At 34.4% G+C, this 20,910-nt stretch overlaps 1 protein-coding gene across 5 annotated transcripts in view; it reads right to left on the reverse strand.

The window, feature by feature from the left end:
• The window catches only part of MMP16 (matrix metallopeptidase 16), a 352,530-nt gene that overhangs the window by 86,671 nt on the left and 244,949 nt on the right, over nt 1-20,910 (reverse strand). The gene's annotated exons all lie outside the window — the stretch shown is intronic.

Below are 20,910 nucleotides of genomic sequence, written 5' to 3' on the forward strand. Positions count from 1 at the left end.
CCAATGGACAGATCATCCAAAATGAAAATAAATAAGGAAACAGAAGCTTTAAATGACACAATAGACTAAATAGATTTAATTGATATTTATAAGACATTCCATCCAAAAACAGCAGATTACACTTTCTTCTCAAGTGCTCAGGGAATATTCTCCAGAATAGATCACATCTTGGGTCACAAATCAAGCCTCAGTAAATTTAAGAAAACTGAAATCATATTAAGTATCTTTTCTGACCAAAACGCTATGAGATTAGAAATGAATTACAGGGGAAAAAACTTAAAAAACACAAACACATGGAGGCTACACAACACGTTACTAAATAACTGAGAGATCACTGAAGAAGTCAAAGAGGAAATCAAAAAATACCTAGAGACAAATGACAATGAAAACACGGTGACCCAAAACCTACGGGATGCAGCAAAAGCAGTTCTAAGAGAGACGTTTATAGCCATACAAGCCTACGTCAGGAAACAAGAAAAATCTCAAGTAATCTAACCTTACACCTAAAGGAACTAGAGAAAGAAGAAGAAACAAAACGCAAAGTTAGCAGAAGGAAAGAAATCATAAAGATCAGATCAGAAATATATGAAATAGAAACAAAGAAATCAATAGCAAAGATCAATAAAACTAAAAGCTGGTTCTTTGTGAAGATAAACAAAAATGATAAACCATTAGCCAGACTCATCAAGAAAAAGAGGGAGAGGACGCAAATCAATAAAATCAGAAATGAAAAAGGAGAAGTAACCACTGACACTGCAGAAATACAAACGATCACGAGAGATTACTACAAGCAACTCTATGCCAATAAAATGGACAACCTGGAAGAAATGGACAAACTCTTAGAAAGGTATAACATTCCAAGACTGAACCAGGAAGAAACAGAAAATATGACGAGACCAATTACAAGTAATGAAATTGAAACTGTGATTAAAAATCTTCCAACAAACAAAAGTCCAGGACCAAATGGCTTTGCAGGTGAATTCTATGAAACATTTAGAGAAGAGCTAACATCCATCCTTCTCACTCTTCCAAAACATTTCAGAGGAAGGAACACTCCCAAACACATTCTATGAGGCCACCATCACCCTGATACCAAAACCAGACAAAGATACTACAAAAAAAGAAAATTACAGACCAATATCACTGATGAATATACATGCAAAAATCCTCAACCAAATACTAGCAAACAGAATCCAACAACACATTAAAAGGATCATACATCATGATCAAGTGGGTTTTATCCCAGGGATGCAAGGATTCTTCAATATACGCAAATCAATCAATGTGATACACCATATTAAAAAATTGAAGAATAAAAGCCATATGATCATCTCAATAGATGCAGAGTAAGCTTTCGACAAAATTCAACACCGATTTATAATAAAAACTCTCCATAAAGTGGGCATAGAGGAAACCTACCTCAATATAATAAAAGCCATATACGACAAACCCACAGCAAACAACAATCTCAATGGTGAAAAACTGAAAGCATTTCCTCTAAGATCAGGAATGAGACAAGGATGTCCACTCTCACCACTATTATTCAACATAGTTTTGGAAGTTCTAGCCATGGCAATCAGAGAAGAAAAAGAAATAAAAGGAATATAAATTGGAAAAGAAGAAGTAAAACTGTCACTGTTTGCAGATGACATGATACTATACATAGAGAATCCTAAAGAGGTTACCAGAAAACTACTACAGCTAAGCAATGAATTTGGTAAAGTTGCAGGATACAAAATCAATGCACAGACATCTCTTGCATTCCTATACACTAATGATGAAAAATCTGCAAGAGAAATTATGGAAACACTCTTACTTACCATTGCAACAAAAATAATAAAATACCTAGGAATAAACCTACCTAGGGAGAAAAAAGACCTGTATGCAGAAAACTATAAGACACTGATGAAAGAAATTAAAGATGTTATCAACAGATGGAGAGATATACCATGTTCTTGGTCTGGAAAAATCAATATTGTGAAAATGACTGTACTACCCAAAGCAGTCTACAGATTCAATGCAATCCCTATCAAATTACCAATGACATTTTTTACAGAACTAGAACAAATCATCTTAAAATTTGTATGGAGACACAAAAGACCTCGAATAGCCAAAGCAGTCTTGAAGGAAAAAAACGGAGCTGGAGGAATCAGACTCCCTGACTTCAGACTATACTACAAAGCTACAGTAATCAAGACAATATGGTACTGGCACAAAAACAGAAACATAGATCAAGGGAACAAGATAGAAAGCCCAGAGATAAACCCACACACCTATGGTCAAATAATCTATGACAAAGAAGGCAAAGATATACAATGGAGAAAAGACAGTCTCTTCAATAAGTGGTGCTGGGAAAACTGGACAGCTACATGTAAAAGAATGAAATTAGAACACTCCTTAACACCGTACAGAAAAATAAACTCAAAATGGATTCAAGACCTAAATATAGGACCGGACACTATAAAACTCTTAGAAGAAAACATAAGAAGAACACTCTTTGACATAAATCACAGCAAGATCTTTTTTGATCCACTTCCTAGAGTAATGGAAATAAAAACAAAAATAAACAAATGGGACCTAATGAAACTTCAAAGCTTTTGCACAGCAAAGGAAACCATAAACAAGACAAAAAGACAACCCTCAGAATGGGAGAAAATATTTGCAAACGAATCAATGGACAAAGGATTAATCTTCAAAATGTATAAACAGCTCATGCAGCTCAATATTAAAGAAACAAACAACCCAATCCAAAAATGGGCAGAAGACCTAAATAGACATTTCTCCAAAGAAGACATACAGATGGTCAAGAAGCACATGAGAAGCTGCTCAACATCACTAATTATTAGAGAAATGCAAATCAAAAGTACAATGAGGTATCACCTCACACCAGTTAGAATGGGCATCATCAGAAATTCTACAAACAAGAAATGCTGGAGAGGGTGTGGAGAAAAGGGAATCCTCTTGCACTGTTGGTGGGAATGTAAATTGATACAGCCACTATGGAGAACAGTATGGAGGTTCCTTAAAAAACTAAAAATAGAATTACTATATGACTCCACAATCCCACTACTGGGCATATACCCTGAGAAAACCATAATTACCATAATTCCAAAAGACACATGCACCCCAGTATTCATTGCAGCACTATTTACAATAGCCAGGTCATGGAAGCAACCTAAATGCCCATCGACAGATGAATGGATAAAGAAATTGTGGTACATATATACAGTGGAATATTACTCAGCCATAAAAAGGAACGAAATTGACTCATTTGTTGAGACGTGGATGGATCGAAAGACTGCCATACAGAGTGAAGTAAGTCAGAAAGAGAAAAACATATATCGTATATTAACGCATGTATGTGGAACCAGGAAAAATGGTACAGATGAACCGGTTTGCAGGGCAGAAGTTGAAACACAGATGTAGAGAACAAACATATGGACACCAAGGGGGGAAAACCACAATGGGGTGGGGATGGTGGTGTGCTGAATTGGGCGATTGGGATTGACATGTATACACTGATGTGTATAAAATTGATGACTAATAAGAACCTGCAGTATAAACAAACAAACAAAAAAAAACAACTGATACTAAAAAAAAACCCAAAACATTTATTTAGTATAAGGCAGGTCTGTCTGGGGCCTGGACCAAGGTGGAGTATATTACTGTAAATAACAGAAAGAACTCTTTATTTCATGTATAACATAACTGCATATTGTGGGGTTTTGGGGCATTACCATAGTATATTTTTCATTTTCATGTAGGATAGTTATATTTATTTCTTTTCCACAAACATGCTGTAGCTTTTAAATAACTATTCTATGGTGGTTTCTTCTACATAAGTCAACAGAATCCTTGCAAGTAACAGATACATGCTAGACAACCAGATTCTACTGGCAAAGAGAATTACTACCAAAATAATTTATTAAGATTATTTTGTGCTATTATTAATTTGTAGACTAATTTAGTAAAAATGAATTATAATTATCTGAAATTATTGATAGTAATCAGAAGGATAAAAAAATCCCATAACTATTGATATTGTTAACTGTTTTTCTAATTAATATTATTTTATTTTAAGATGGGCCATGGCATTATTTTCAAAGTTGTTTATTGACCAAAATTGTAAAACATGAGGTAACCAAAAGAAAAAGTACATTTCTCCCTCTTACTATGTTCTGGCTATTCTTAAGTTTATGTAGCACAGATCCAGTGTTTAAAAAGTTTACTTCATTTTTGTTACTTATAAAATATCTTTAAAAATATTTATGACATTGCAATACACAGCTCTCAAGGAAATGAAAGAAGTAGATACTGACCAGCAATACATCCCAAAAGAAGTTATGTCTTTGTTTCCTTTATCCAACACTTGAAAAACATAATTTCAAACTGAAATGTCAGCAGTAGGAAAGTTTGTCCATTTTCCTTCCAGGTGTCATGAAAAACTGTTAGTGCCTTTTACTGCAGCAGCAGTTATAGGTTTTACTTGGTGTGTTATGCAAAGCCTCTCTGTGAGCTAACATGAAAAAGGTCTTTTAAAGGAATGTCAGCAGCTTCAGAAACTGCTTGTCAAAAGGATTTCAGTTTTCCTCCTTTGGCCTTCTTAACCACTTTCAATGGCTTATTTCATTCCTGGTAGTTTCCATCTTATTAATGCATATAGCTTGCCACTGTAATTCAGGGTGGGGCCACATGGTTACAAAATTATACACGGAGTTGATTAGGTACAAAAATAAAAGGCAGAGCTCCACAGATTTTACAGTACATTAATATTTTACTACTGGCAATGGTTAGTGGTATGGCAGAAAAGAAGGCAACAATTTGCTGAAAGGCATTAAAAGGGAAAAGCTCTATTAGGTCTTGAAAATTGCCTTCATTTTTTTGTAAGTTTATTGCAATTATTATAATTATAGATAGACTGAAACATCCAGAGTATATTTTTTAAATTTTTTTTTGCCTCTAGCAACATAAAACAAAACTGCATGCTAGGTAGAATTGACTAAGAGTCTTGGATTCTGGTTTGACTGTAGCTTCTGACTTTGGTCTTCTGTGCAAATCTCTTATTTCTGTGGCCTTAGTTCCGAATCCATACCACGGGGAAAGGTTATTTTAATGCCTCTTGCAGTTTCAGTGTCGAGTTGTATGAGAAATGGGGGAAGTTGACAAGTTTCCAGCTCTGCTGAAACTTACAAGAAAATTCACAGCAGCAGCTATCCTATTTACAGATATTTGAAAGGTCAACAACAATGACGCTCTTGAGTATTATTTGTAAGGTGATTTTCTGCTGTCATAAAAATCACTTCAAAATTGAGTACATTCCTTTAACATGAATCTATGCTTGATTATCTAATGATTCTATGAAAAAGTAAGGGTGTCCTTAACAGTATCTTTTTGAATAACATTGTCAAGTTAGTAGCTGAGCATTCAATAGACTTCCTAAATCAGTGAGTAAAAGGAATTCATTTAATAATGATGCATTTTTTCACCTCCAAAAGCTAGGTGCTATGGTAAGCATTGGAAATAGAGTTGTAAATAAGAGAATGGAATAGAAAAGCCAGTTATAACTTGTTAAACTTTAAGCACACAAAAACTTTTTACTATTTGTACCTTATAAGAATTTGAAACATAAACAATGTTACTCCTAAAATTTTCCTAAAGGAAAAAATAACCAAAATGTTATTTGTTTACATTGCTGGACAACATTCACTGTACAGGTCTCTAATCTCTCATCCACAATCCTAAAATTCAGACAGATTGAAAACTCATTCAGCATAGAGTCTGATTTGAACTGATATGAAGATTTTTAGAGATGCTTTACCATGGTTATTGAGATAATTTATGTTTCAATAAAGAAATATTAATGGGTTTGATTATGGGTTGCTTTCCTAGATCCTTTTGGGGTATTATGGAAGTAATGTTTCATACACTGAATTAGTAATAAAAACAACTTTTAAAAAAAACATACTTGGCCATATTGTATTAAATGGCATAATGAAAGAAGCACTTCAGTGCTCTTATTTCAAATGCAAATGCCATTGGCAACGGCATTTTGAGCAAAACTGAGAATTTAATTTTTTGTTTTCTTTTTTCTTCTTTCTTCAGAGGATCACTGCCATTTTCGTCTTTTGTCTTCTGGTATTTTTAAAATAAACAAGATAGATAGAGCTATTACAAAAAAACAAGCAATTTAAGTTCTTGGTCTTTTGTGTGAGGCCTTAGACATATAATTTACTGCCAGACTGAGATAACTCCTGTCAAAAAGATGATTAGAAACCTTCCCATCAGGCAATGTGGAGGCTGATAGAATCCAAAAAATTTGCATCCCTCACATGAAAGTCACACCATCTTCTAACAAGTACTATCTAAATATAGAGCTGTGTGGAGGGCTGCCCAAGATGGCAGAATAGGAAAACCCAGAGCTTACTTCTTCCCAAAGGCATAACAAAATTACAACTGTTTACAGAGCAACTATCAATGAGAACAACATGAAGATTACCAGGAAAGATTTTCAACAACTAAAGTGATAAAGAAGAAAATACAAGGTGGGTAGGAGGGCTGGAGACGTGGTATAGTCAAGACCCAAACACCTGGGTAGGTGCCCCAAAAACAAGAGGTTAATCGAAATTGCAGAGGTTCTCCTCAAGAAGCAAGGGATCCAAGCACCATACCAGGCTCCTCAGTCCAGGGGTGTTGCAGCAGAAGGATGAGCCCCCAGAAAGTCTGGTTTTGAAGGCCAGTGAGGCTTGTGTACAGGAGAGCTGTAGGGTTGTAGGAAACAGAGACTCTGCTGGCAGAAGCCATTATGGAGAGGTCCTTCTACCATGAGGACACTGGTGTTGGCAAATGAAATTTTGGAGTCCTCTCAAGAAGCATATTAGATCTGGGGGCTTACCTGACACCAGCTGGTAGGCATCAGTACTATACTTTCTAGGGTGCACAGCCAGGCAAGTACCCAGGCCAATCCACCAGCTAGCTGGAACCAGCTACAGGAAAACACAGGTCCTGCAACCAGTTGCTCCAGAACCTGGCCTCCCCACCAACAGGCCAATGGTCTCTACAAGAGGCAGGGCCTGGCAGACAACTGGGCCATGGGCCAGCCCTGCCTACAGATGTGCCCACATTAGTCAGACCTACCACAACACAGAGCTTACACAGCCCACATAGAAGCTACCCATAGAGCATGTAACTTTGGTGACCAGAAAAGGGTGTGCTGCTGGTCCCCACAGGATGTCTCCAACATAGGGCCAATTCTTCAAGATTGAGAAATGTAACCCAACTACTTAACACACAGAAATAAAAATAGAGAATTAGACGAAATGAGGCAACAGAGGAATATGTTCCAAATGAAGGAACAAGGTAAAAATCTAAAAGAACAAAGTGAAATAGAGATAAACAATGTACTCAATAAAGAGCTCAAGGTAATGCTCGTAAAGATGCTCAACAAACTCCAGAGAAAGAAGTTTAACAAAGAGTTAGAAAATATAAAGAAGAAAAATAATGGAGCTGAAGAATACAATGATTGAAATAAAGAATAGACTTGAATCAATCAATAGTAGATTAGATGATACAAAAGAACAAATCAGCAAACTGGAAGACGGATTAGTAGAAATCACTAAAGCTAAATAGGAAAAAGACAAACAGTTTTAAAAAGTGAGGCTAGTTTAAGTGACCTCTGGGCAACACCAAGCAGGCTGACATTTGCATTATAGGGGTCCCAGAAGGACAAGAGACAGAAAGAGGCAGAGAACTTAGTTGTTGAAATAACAGCTGAAAGCATTTCTAACCTGGAAAAGGAAACAGACATTCAGGTCCAGGAATCATGGAGAGTCCAAAAAAGATCAACCCAAAGAGACATGACACACTGTAATGAAAAATGGCAAAAAATAAAGATAAAGAAAGAATTGTAAAAGCAGCAAGGGAAAAGCAACTAGAGTTGAACCTTGAACAAAATGGGTTTGAACTTCACAAACCAACATACATGTGGATTTTTTTCAATAGTAAATACTACAGTGCTACAAAAACTACAGTTGGTAGAATCCACAGATGCAGAAACATAGATATGGAAAAATTGTGGCTATGGAAGAACTGTGGATGCAAACAGCCAACTCTAAGTTATACACAGACTTTTGACTGTACAGAAGGTCGGCAACATTAGCTATGTACAAGGAAGCTACCATAAGACTATCAGTGGCATTTCAGGAGAAACTTTGCAGCCAAAATAAAAGTAACATAATATATTCACAGTGATGAAAGGAAATAAATGACAAACAAGAATACTCTACCAGGCAAGGCTATAATTCAATTTTGAAGGCGAGATCAAGGTTTTCACAGACAGGCAAAAATTAAATGAGTTCAACAACATTTAACCAGTTTTACAAGATATGTCAGAAGGATGTTTCTAAGCAGAAAAGACCACAATGAGAAATATAAAAACTATATAAAAAGAAAAACCCTATTAGTAAAGGCACATATACAATAAAGGTAGTAGATCAACCATTAATAAAGATGGTAGGGAGGATAAAAAGCAAAAGTAGTAAAATCCTCTATATCCAGAAAAAGTGGTTAAGGGATAGCCAAAACAAAAATATGTGAAATATAATGTCAAAACATTAAAAATAGTGAGAGGAGTAAAAGAGCAAGGTGGTTATATTACATTCCAACATAAAGAGATCATCAACTTAACATATGTGTATGTTGTTATATATACACATAAAGATAACCACAAACCAGATATCTATAACATATACAAGCACACACAAAAAAGAGAAAGGAATCCACACATAACACTAAAGAGAGTCATCAAATCAAAGGAAAAAGAGCTAAAGAAGAAAGGAACAAAAAAAATATATAAAAACAACCCTCTGACAATTAACAAAATGGCAATAAGTAGATATAAATCAATAATTACTTTAAGTGTAAATGGACTTTTGCAGATGACATGACATGATACTATATATAGAAAATCCTAAAGACACCACTAGAAAACTATTAAAAAGCACAAATGAATTCAGTAAATTTATAGGAACAAAATTAATATACAGAAATCTGTGGCATTTCTAAAAACTAACAACAAACTATCAGTAAGATAATTTAAGAAAACAGTTTACTTTTACAATTGCTTCAAAAAGAACAACATGCCTCAGAATAAATCTAGCTAAAGAGGTAAAAGACTTTTACTCAGAAAATTATAAGACACTGATAAAAGAAATTGATTTTGACATAAACCCATGGAAAGATGTATTGTGTTCATGGATTGAAAGAATTAATGTTGTTAAAATGACCATACCACCCAAGGCAATCTACAGATTCAATACATAACCTACAAAAATTCCAATGATATTTTCCTCAGAAGTAGAATAAATAATTCCAAAATTTGTATGGAAACACAAAAGATCTTGAGAAAGAAGAATAAAGTTAGAGGTATCAAGTTCCCTGATTTCAAGCTATACTACAAAGCTACAGTTATCAATACAGTATGGTACTGGCACAAAAAAAAAACATAGATCAATGAAACAGAATAGAGAACCCAGAAATAAACCCACATTTACATAGTCAATTAATCTATGACCAAAAAGGCAAGAATATACAATGGGAAAAACAGCCTCTTCAATAAATGATGCTGGGAAAACTAGAAAGCTACATGCTACATACAAAAAGTAAAACTGGATGACCTTCTCTTACCATATACAAAAGTAAACTCAAAATAGATGACAGACTTAAATGTAACACCTGAGACTATAAAACTCCTAGAAGGAAACATAGGAAGCATCTTCTTTGACATTAGTCTTAGCAATATTTTTATGGATATGTCTCATCATGCAAGGACAAAAAAAGTAAAAATAAATAAATGGACTACATCAAACTCAAAAGCTTTTGCACAGTGAAGAAAACTATTAACAAAATGAAAAGACAGGCTACTGAATGGGAGAACATATTTGCAAATGATATATCTGATAAAGAATTAATATACAAAATAACAAAGAACTCATAAAACTCAACAACAAAAAAGACCAAACAACTTGATTAAAAGTGGGCAGAAGACCTGAATAGATACTTTTCCAAAGAAGAAATACAGATAGCCAACAGACACATGAAAAGATGCTCAACATCACTAAAAATCAGGGAAATGCAAATGAAAACTTCAATGAGATGTCACCTCACATCTGTCAGAATGTCTGTTATCAAAGAGACAACAAATAGCAAGTGTTGGTGAGGATATGGAGAAAAGGAAATCCTTGTGCACTGTTGGGAGGAATGTAAATTGGTGAAGCCACTATGAAAACAGTATGGAAGTTCCTTAAAAAATTAAAAATAGAACTACCATGTGGTTCAGCATTTCCACTCCTGGGTTATTTTCCCAAAAAAGACAAAAACACTAATTCAAAAAGATACATGCACCCATATATTCATCACAACATTATTTACAATAGTCAAAATATGGAAGCAACTTAAGTGTCCATAAATAGATGAATGAATAAAAAAAAGTTGTATATCTATACAGTGAACTATTACTCATCCATTAGAAAGAATGAAATCTTGCCATTTGTGTCAACATGGGTAGACATAAAACTACTCTAAAGAAATCAAGTTTTAATAAAAAAGATAGATGGATAAATAAATAAATAAATAGCTGTGTGAGTGTATATATTTGTTTTAATTTCCTAGCAGATTCATTCATCATCAGAAAAATGAGATTAGAAACATCCTAACATTATAAGTTTGAAAAACTGAAAGAGACCATATTTATTGTGTTCAGTAGAGCAAACTTCAGTGTCTGAATTTTGAGCATGTCTCTGCAGTGACAATTTCAGTATGAGAGGAGATATCACTGAGGCAAAATCTGCCTTCCTGATGTTGATTCTAGTTTTACCTCTGCACATACACAGAATAGACCCCCTCACATTGCAGTGTTTATATATTTGAGATGACCTGCCATAACTCTTTTAGTGCTCTCTATTGAGAAGTCAGCTCTTTTAAATTTTCCTAAGGTGAGTTTTGATATCAGGGAAAATGTCTTATAATTTTAGTTTAAATTTTTACTATTTGAAAGGAAGAAATAACTTTTTAAAAGCTAAATCACAATATGATCTATAATGATCCTCAGTAAATAGGTTGTGAAGGAATTTTTCTATATATGATTAGTGCTACTCAAACTTTCTATTCAAACTATGGGAACAAGAAAAGACTGGAACTTAGGATATGGTAAACCCCATTCTTCCATCCTGAAAGTGAGAATTAATTATAAGGAAATCTACAAATTAGTTTGTTAAAAGATTACAAAACTATGCTGTGATTCAAGGAGGCATTACTAACAGGTGATACACTACAAGTTATTTAATTTTTAAAAATTAATTTTAACTGAAAAATGTGGAGTTATCTCTGAGTTTAAGAAATTTGGGAAATTTGGATATTGTCAAATACCTGGAGTTAGCCAAACTGTGAAGTATAGGACACAAGTCCTCCAGATTGCCTAGTCTGCCAAGACTACTGATCCCAACTGCAAGGATGTAGGGTCCAACTACAAAATTAGAGGGAAAAGTCCACACAAGATCACTCTCATTTCTGACACCAACTGCAAGTTCAGGAGGTCCCCCAAACCACTCTTAGATTCAAAGGACTCAAAGAACTCCACTGAAAACTATTATACTTAATGGTTATGGTTTATTACTGGGAAAGAATACAGATTAAAAAATGAGCCAAATGAAGAGATTCAGAAAAGAAAGTTCCATTGTCCTCAGAATATATTACCATCCTGGTATCAAAGTATGACAGTACCCATGACGTACTGCCAAGCAGGGAAGCACACCTGAGCTTCAGTGTCCAGAGTTTTTTTTATTATGGCTTCATTTGGAAGGCATGCTTGTTTGCTTGCTTGCTTACTGATAGGGTTGGACTCAGTATCTAGGTCAACTGATATTGCACAACCCAAAGGCCCTCCCTAAATCACATGATTGGTCCCAATCCTAACCAAGACACTTCTATTAGGTATGACATAGATTATGTCCACAAAGCAAGGGCAAAGGCCAGACATCTTTTCGAGCTAGGCCAGTTCTTCATAACACAGTAATTATTTGTTTTAAGGGTCAAGTATGTAATTACAGCTTTAAAAAAACCCAAAAAACTGAAACTAAATACTTCGATGGAAATGCTTAACACTACATTGACTTTTAAGAAAAAGAATGCAGAGTAGAAAACAGCTTTAGAGCTCAGTATTAACATGACCCAGCCCTAATTTGACACATTTAAAAGCCAAACCAAGTAAAATATTATGAAAATTAATCAATATAAAAAGGAAAACTAAAATAAGCCAACAAGTATCTAAATTTGTAAAGAAAATTACAGCTAAACTTGGGAAAATTTTAGATGTTGATGGAATTATATGACCATTATTTTGTTCTCATTCTATGAGAGTTAATATGTGGATTAAATTAATATTAAATATGTGGATTCTTTAAAATAAATTACTTAACTTAATCACTATAATTAAATAAATTTTCATGTTATTATCATATTTTTCTTAGAAATGCTCACGTAAGGAATATATCCATAATTAATTATTTTCACAAAATCTAACTTATGGAATGGTTCACAATATCAAATCTCTATATACATATTCTGAAAAGAATATAAGAATCAATTTATTCACTAGGGAGAAACAGAGTTCTTTAATTGAAAGCCAGAGAGGATGAGGAAAATGGGCAGTATTTAACTAAAACTTTACTTCCTAATCTCGATTTAAATTTGTCATGTTTTTCAGGTTTCATATTACTTCTGTTAACTATTAATTTGACTACTCTATTGTCTAGAAATATCTAGTTTTTAAGACATCTGAAGCTTCCAATATAACATATAATGACAATAAAATTTTAAACTGTAGAAATGACATATTGGCATCACACATTAAGAAAAAAATTCATCCTAAAATGTGGTCAATGATTGCAATGTCTCACATTAGTGCAGCTCTTTAAACAGTCAAATTCATTTCGCATATCTTATCTCATTCTGAGATGAGTTACCCAGTTACTATTATTTGCTTTATTTGACACACATGAAATTTATAGTCCAAAAATGGAAATTCTCATCATGTTTATAATATCCCGGCACTAAGATCCATGTCTCTTGACTTTTAATCTAGATTTCTTTTCAACAGAATATGTAGTTCTTCTTACAACAAACAGGGGATAGCTCTGTCAGTTCAAGCATCTCTTCCTCAGAAAAGACTTCCCTGATATTATTGACCAAGTTTTAAGAATTAAAACAAAACAATCATGTATATATTTTTATTGCAATATATACCTTCTTTTCTTTGCACTTACTACAGGTATAGTTTTACTTGTCTTCTTCTGATTTGGTGATTATTGTCTATTTCCCACTCTGAACTGTAATCTCTTTGAAGGCAGTGGCAATGAGGTAATTGCAAAGACTCTCACCTTATAGAAGAAACTCGGGCTCAGTGGTGGAATCCTGGTCATACAAGTGTTCAAAGCCTGGCTTTTCCATTTTTACCATAACCTAGTATATTTTCTTAAATACAACTGGCACACAACACATATGCATCAAATAAATTAATTAAAATATTACTATATATAAGTAACCATTTCTCCTATTTTCCTATATAAACCATTTCCCACATTTATTTATTCAAGGAAAAGAATTTCCCATAAGAGAGGTGTAGGGGAATTGTCCTTACATGTTTATTTAGTAAACTATAATTTTTTCAACAGTCTTCAGAATTCTAATCATATAAGTTTTTTTAATTGAAGTATAGTTGATTTACAATATTGTGTTAGTTTCAGGTGTACAGCAACATGATTCAGTCATATAACTTAGTTTTGATCCTCTATTGATCTTCTGTTTATGAGAACAATAAGAAAACTAGGTATACACAATCAATATATTTTAACAAATATTGTGGAAAATTTCAGGAATCAAAAAGAAGCTTCAACATTTCTCCTACTGATGATAGTAACTTCAAATGCAGTGAACAACTTGGAAAATGTTGTCTCTATTTCAAAGGACTTCAGAATTATGAACAAGGCAGTGTATGTGTCAGCAACACACAGCTCTTACATCAGCTCCTTGGAGCTTCAGATCAAGGATATAAACAGTCTTTGCTTAATGTTCTGGCCTGTAGCTGTTACAAATAACTGCACTTTATAAGTAAAGCAGTGCAGGCCAATGAATGCAGAGACTCAGCAACTGTTCTAGGTGAAATGCAAAAAAAGCAGTGGTTTAACAATAGACACACTTAGTTCTCAATATAAATGGCTCCTGCCCTGTAATAGGGCATTTTAAGAATATGATGTAAATCATACCAATGTTTTCATAGGTCAATCTCCCTAGGCAATATAAATAAAAGAGAAAATAAACAAATGGGACCTAATCAAACTTAAAAGCTTTCATACAGCAAAGGAAACCATAAATGAAATGTAAAGACAACTATGGCCTGGGAAAAAATATTTGCAAATTATGCTATGGACAAAGACTTAATTTCCAAAATAAACACACAGCTCATACAACTCAACAATGACAACAATAAAAAACCCAAACAACCCATGTGAAAACAACCCAATTCTAAACCCAATTTAGAAGACCTAAATAGACATTTCTCCAAAGAAGACGTACAGATGGCCAACAGGCACATGAAAAGATGCTCAACATTGTTACTTATTAGAGAAATGCAAATCAAAACCACAATGAGGTACCACATCACACCGGTCAGAATGGCTATCATTAAAAAATCTACAGGGACTTCCCCGGTGGCACAGTGGGTAAGACTGAACTCCCACGGCAGGGGGCCCAGGTTCGATCCCTGGTCAGGGAACTAGATCCCACACGCATGCCACAAGTAAGAGTTCGCATGCCACAACTAAGGAGCTGGTGAGCCGCAACTAACAGCCAGTGCAACCAAATAAATAAATAAATAAGAAAAGCCTTTAAAAAAAAATCTACAAATAACAAATGCTGGAGAGGGTGTGCAGAAAAGGGGACCCTTCTACACTGTTGGTGGGAATGTAAATTGATGCAGCCACTATGGAAAACAGTATGGAATTTCCTCAGAAAACAAAAAATTGAGTTGCCATATGATCCAGCAATCCTACCCCTGGGCATATATCTGTACAAAACTATAATTCAAAGAGATACATGCACCCCTATGTTCATAGCAGCACTATTCCCAATAGCCAAGACAAGAAAACAACCTAAATGTCCATCAACAGATGAATGGATAAAGAAGATGTGACACATATATACAACGGAATACTACTCAGTCATAAAAAAGAATGAAATAATGCCATTTGCAGCAACATGGATGGACCTGGAGATTATCATACTAAGTGAAGTAAGTCAGAAAGAGAAAGGCAAATACCATATGATATCATTTATGTGGACTCAAATGAAATTATCCATGAAACAGACTCACAGACTTGTGGTTGCCAAGGTGGGGCTGGGGGAGGGATGGATTGGGAGTTTGGGATAGCAGATGCAAACTATTATGTATAGCAGTGGTCCCCAACCTTTGTGGCACCAGGGACTGGTTTTGTGGAAGACAATTTTTCCACAGATTGGGGAGGGGGGATTGTTCAGGTGGTAATGGGAGCAATGGGGAGTGGCAGATGAAGCTTTGCTCGCTAGTCCACCACTCACCTCCGGCTGTTTGGCCCAGTTCCTAACAGGCCGCAGACCACTGATACACGGCCCAGGGGTTGGGGACCCCTGGTATATAGAATCGATAAACAACAAGGTCGTTGTTGAATATAGCACAGGCAACTATATTCAATATCCTGATAAACCATAATGAAAAAGAATATGAATAAGAATGTATAAATATGTATAACTGGATCACTTTGCTGTACAGCAGAAATTAACACAACATTGTAAATCAACTATACTTCAATAAAATAAATTTTTTAAAAAAATTTAAAAAGAATATACCTTTTTAAAAAAATAAAGTTTCAGTAAATAATACTTTTACAGTGAAAGAGAAACATTGTAACTTCTTTTTACAGAAATCTCAATATTCTGGTACTTGAAAGACCTGGTACTTCTCATCCAATTCCAGGTAGGACATCTTCTTGTTTTCTGACGCTCTGATTCTCTTCATAATTTCAGCTCCATGACATTTAGAGGCAAGCAGTATCTTTTAAAAAACTTCAGTCCTGGCCCTCTGTGATTCAGCGACCAACCACCTATTCCTAGTTTTGCCATTCTTAGAGCTGCTCTTTTGCCCTGGTCATCAAATCCCTGTTTTGCTAGTTGTCTTCAATACCACCTATTATTAATGGGGTTCAGTCTTGCTCTTACCAATTCTTCTCCCAGGAGCCAACATTGGCTTAACATTTCTCATTAGCTCTGTCCCCTACATTATTTTCCTACCTAGTCACTCCTAGTCAATTCTTCTGGGCAGTTAACCTAGCCTGCAGAACAAAGCCTCAAGTTCTCAACATGGCATTAATGATCCTTTAGGAAGTAGTCCCAATTGTATCTCTCATCAAATTTCATTAGCTTCCTACAGCACCATACCCCTTCTTACCTCCAAGCTTGGCTAAGTTTACATTGTTCAAACGGATGCAGATTAGATATCTTCCACAAGAAATCCTTCCTTTTTGTGGCTCTCCTATGTGCTCCCACTGCACTTTGTGCATTAACCTATTAGAGTATATCACAAGGCATTTTGATCATCAAGTTACTGATATCTCCTCTGCTAGACTACTATTTTCCTGAAGGAAAGAAAAGGGAGTGGCTTGGACATCATTTCATTCCCAATGTCTAGCTATTATTTGGTAGTCATTCAAAACTTTAAAAAATAAAAAAAAATGAATAAATGAGTGCAGTAGTTAGATTCTTAAGAGCAAAGAGTGTTGTCATAGACTCCTATGCAATCTCATTAAGGTCAACCATAGTGCTTTGCACAACACTAATAGTAATAATAATAATAATAGCAACAACACCATCAACTACTATTGCAACATTAATAGCAGTTGCTGAAATTACTGGAGCATTTGCTATGTACCAGTCTTTGTGGTAAGTGACTTACACAGCTTACAATTCAATTTATCAGTGATGAGCTGACAATCTTGCTATATGACAGCTCTCACACTGCATAAATTAACAACACTCTCTGGATTAATTGCCAAATACCTTGTCACTTTTCATGATTTAAAAGTACTTCTATAGTAAACTGAATAAATTCTCACCATGGTGGCTACAAAATGGCAAAACTGTAAGCAAAATATTTAGTAAGCTTGATTTTCTAGAGACTATTCTTACTCAAGATTAATGCATACTGGGCAAGATCCTCATCTAATTGTACATCTTTGCTAGCCAGGTTAAATCACATTATCAAAAGTTATCACTGTAATTTTGAACATACTCATTTTCAGTCTAAGGAAAAATTCAAATGAATACTTAATTTTTAATTTTTTTAACTTAAATAAAATGATAGGTTTGCAGGTATTATTTTCTGAGTACCCACTTAAACTATTTTTAAATTGAAGTATAACTCACTGACACTATTAACTCCAAGCTCAACATAGTGATTCCATATTTCTATACATTACAAAATGATCACCTTGATAAGTCTAGTTACGATCTGTCACCATACAAATATATTATGATATTATTGACTATATTCCCCATGCTGTACATTTTATCCCCATGATTTATTTATTTTGTAACTAGAAGTTTGTACCTCTTAATCTCCCTCACTTATTTCATTCATTCTCCCACCCTCAGCCCATCTGGCAACCACCTGTTTCACCTCTGTATCAATGACTCTGTTTCTGTTTTGTTATGTTTGTTCATTAGTTATGCTTTTTAGATTCCACATATAAGTGAAATCATACCATATTTGCCTTTCTCAGCATGACTTATTTCACTTGGCAAAATATCCATTAGGTCCACCCATGTTGTCTCAAATGGCAAAATCTCATTCTTTTTAACAGCTATGTAATATATTACATCATCTATTTTATATATATATATATATATATATATATATACACACACATATATATATATGTATATATATGTATATGACATCTTTATCCATTAAGCTATTGATGAGCACTTAGGTTGCTTTCATATCTTGACTATCTTAAATAATGCTACAATGAACATAGGGGTACATATGCCTTTTTGAAGTAGTGTTTTTGTTTTCTTCAGATAAATACTCAGGAGTAAAATGCTGAATCACATGGTAGTTGTATTTTTAATTTTTTAAAGAACCTCTATACTATTTTCCATATTGGCTGCACCAATTTACATTCCTCCAAATAGTGCATAAAGGTTCCCTTTTCTGCACAACCTCACCAACACTTAGTTGTTGTCCTTTTGATAACAGCCATTCTGATAGATGTAAGGTAATATCTCACTGAGGTTTTGGTTTGCGTTTCCCTGATGAGTAATGATGTTGAACATATTTCCCTGCGTCTGTTGGCCATCTGTATTTCTTCTTTGGAAAACTGTCTATTCAGTTCCTCTGCTCATTTTTTAATCAGCTTGTTTGTTTTCTGATGTTGTATAAGTTCATTGAATATTTGGATATTAACCCCTTACCAGATATATCATTTGCAAATATCTTCTCCCATTCAGTAGGCTGCCTTTTATTTGTATTTATAATTTCCTTTGCTCTGGAAAAGCTTTTTAGTTTGATGTAGTTCCATTTGTTTATTTTTGCTTTTGTTACCCTTGCATGAGGAGATATACCAAATATATATACATATATACATACATTATATATATATATATATATATATATATATATATATATATATATACATACACACACATACATGTATATTGTTAAGACCAGTGTCAAAAACATACTGCCTATGCTTCCTTCTAGGAGTTGTATGGTTTCAGGTCTTACATTTGAGTCTTTCATCTATTTTGAGGGTTTTGTTTTTGTTTTTGTTTTTTTTGTATATGATATGAGAAAGTAGTCCAGTTTAATTCTTTTGAATGTAGTTGTTCAGTTTCTCAACACCATTTATTGAAAAGGCTGTTTTTCCCATTGTATATTCTTGCTATTTTTGGTCATAGATTAATTGATCATGTAAGTGTGGGCTCATTTCTGGGCTCTCTATTCTGTTTCATTGATCTATGTGTCTTTTTTGTGTCAGTATCATACCATTTTGATTACTGTAGCTTTGTAGCATAGTTTGAAATCAGGGAGTTTTACCTCTAGCCTTGTTCTTCTTTCTCAAGGTTGTATTGGTTATTCAAAATCTTTTGTAGTTACACACAAATTTTAGAATTATTTTTCCTAGTTCTGTGAAAAATGTCATTGGAATTTTTATAGGTATTGCATTGAACCTGTAGATTAGCTTGGGTAGTATGTTCATTTTAGCAACATTAATTCTTCCAATCCATGAGCACAGTGTATCTTTCTGTGGGTTTGTGTCAAAATCAATTTCTTTCATCAGTGTCTTAACAGTTTTCTGAGTAAAGGTCTTTTTACCTCCTTGGTTAGATTTATTCAGGGGTATGCTATTTTTTTGTTTTGTTTTTGTTTGTTTGTTTGTTTTTATATAAATTTATTTATTTATTCTTGGCTGCATTGGGTCTTCATTTCTGTGTGAGGGCTTTCTCTAGTTGCAGTGAGTGGGAGCCACTCTTCATCACGGTGCGCAGGCCTCTCACTATCGCGGCCTCTGTTGTTGCAGAGCACAGGCTCCAGACGTGCAGGCTCAGTAGTTGTGGCTCACGGGCCCAGTTGCTCCACGGCATGTGGGATCTTCCCAGACCAGGGCTCGAACCCGTGTCCCCTGCATTGGCAGGTGGACTCTCAACCACTGCACCACCAGGGAAGCCCAGTATGTTATTTTTTGATGCAATTGTAAGAGTAAATTGTTTTCTTAAATTCTCTTTCTGATAGTTTCTTTTTAATGTATAGAAATGCAACAAATCTGTGTATATTAACTGTTCCCACAACTTTATTGAATTTATTTATGAGTTCTAATATTTTTTGGCAGTGTCTTTAGAATGTTCTATAGTATCATGTCATCTGCAAACAGTGACAGTTTTACATCTTTCTTTGCATTTTGGATTCCTGTTAGTTCTTTTCGTTGTCTGATTGCTGTGACTAGGACTTCCAATACTATGTTGAATAAAAGTGATGAAAGTGGGCATTCTTTTCTTGTTTCTTATCTTAGAGGAAATGCTTTTAGCTTTTCACCATTGTGTATGTTACCTGTGGGCTTGTCATATAAAGCTTTTATTACATTGAAGTATGGTCCCTCTATATGACATTCTTGAAAGTTTTGGTCATAAATGGATGTTGAATTTTGTCATAAGCTTTTTCTTCATCTATTGAGATAATAACATGATTTTTATTTTTCAATTTGTTAATGTGAGGTGTTGCAATGATTGATTTGCATATATTGAACTATCCTTGCATCCTTGGGTGAATCCTATTTGATTAGCATTTATGGTCCTTTTAATGTATTGTTGAATTAAGTTTGCTAATATTTTGTCAGTGATTTTTGCATTTATATTCTTCATTGATGTTGACTGGTAATTATCTTTTTTTAAATTTTGGTGGTGTCTTTGTCTAGTTTAGGTGTCAGCATGATGCTGTTCTCTTAGAATGACTTCGTAAGCAACCCTTCCTCTTGAATTTTTTGGAGTAGTTTCAGAAGGATATGTATTAATTCTTCTCTAAATGTTTGGTAGAATTCACTTGTAAAGCTTTCTGGTCCTAAACTTTTTTTTTCAGTTCTGGTTCAGTTTAATTACTCATAATTGGTCTGTTCATATTCTCTATTTCTTCCAGACTTAGTCTTAGGGTATTGTACATTTTTTAGGATTTTATTCATATCAATCAGGTTGTTCATTTTATTGGCATATAACTGTTTGTAGTAATCTCTTATGATCCTTTGTACTTCTATGGTGTCAGCTGAAAATTCTCTT

Source organism: Balaenoptera physalus, assembly GCF_965194825.1.
Source record: "Balaenoptera physalus genome assembly, chromosome: 17".
In the NCBI taxonomy this organism is placed as follows: Eukaryota; Metazoa; Chordata; class Mammalia; order Artiodactyla; family Balaenopteridae; genus Balaenoptera; species Balaenoptera physalus.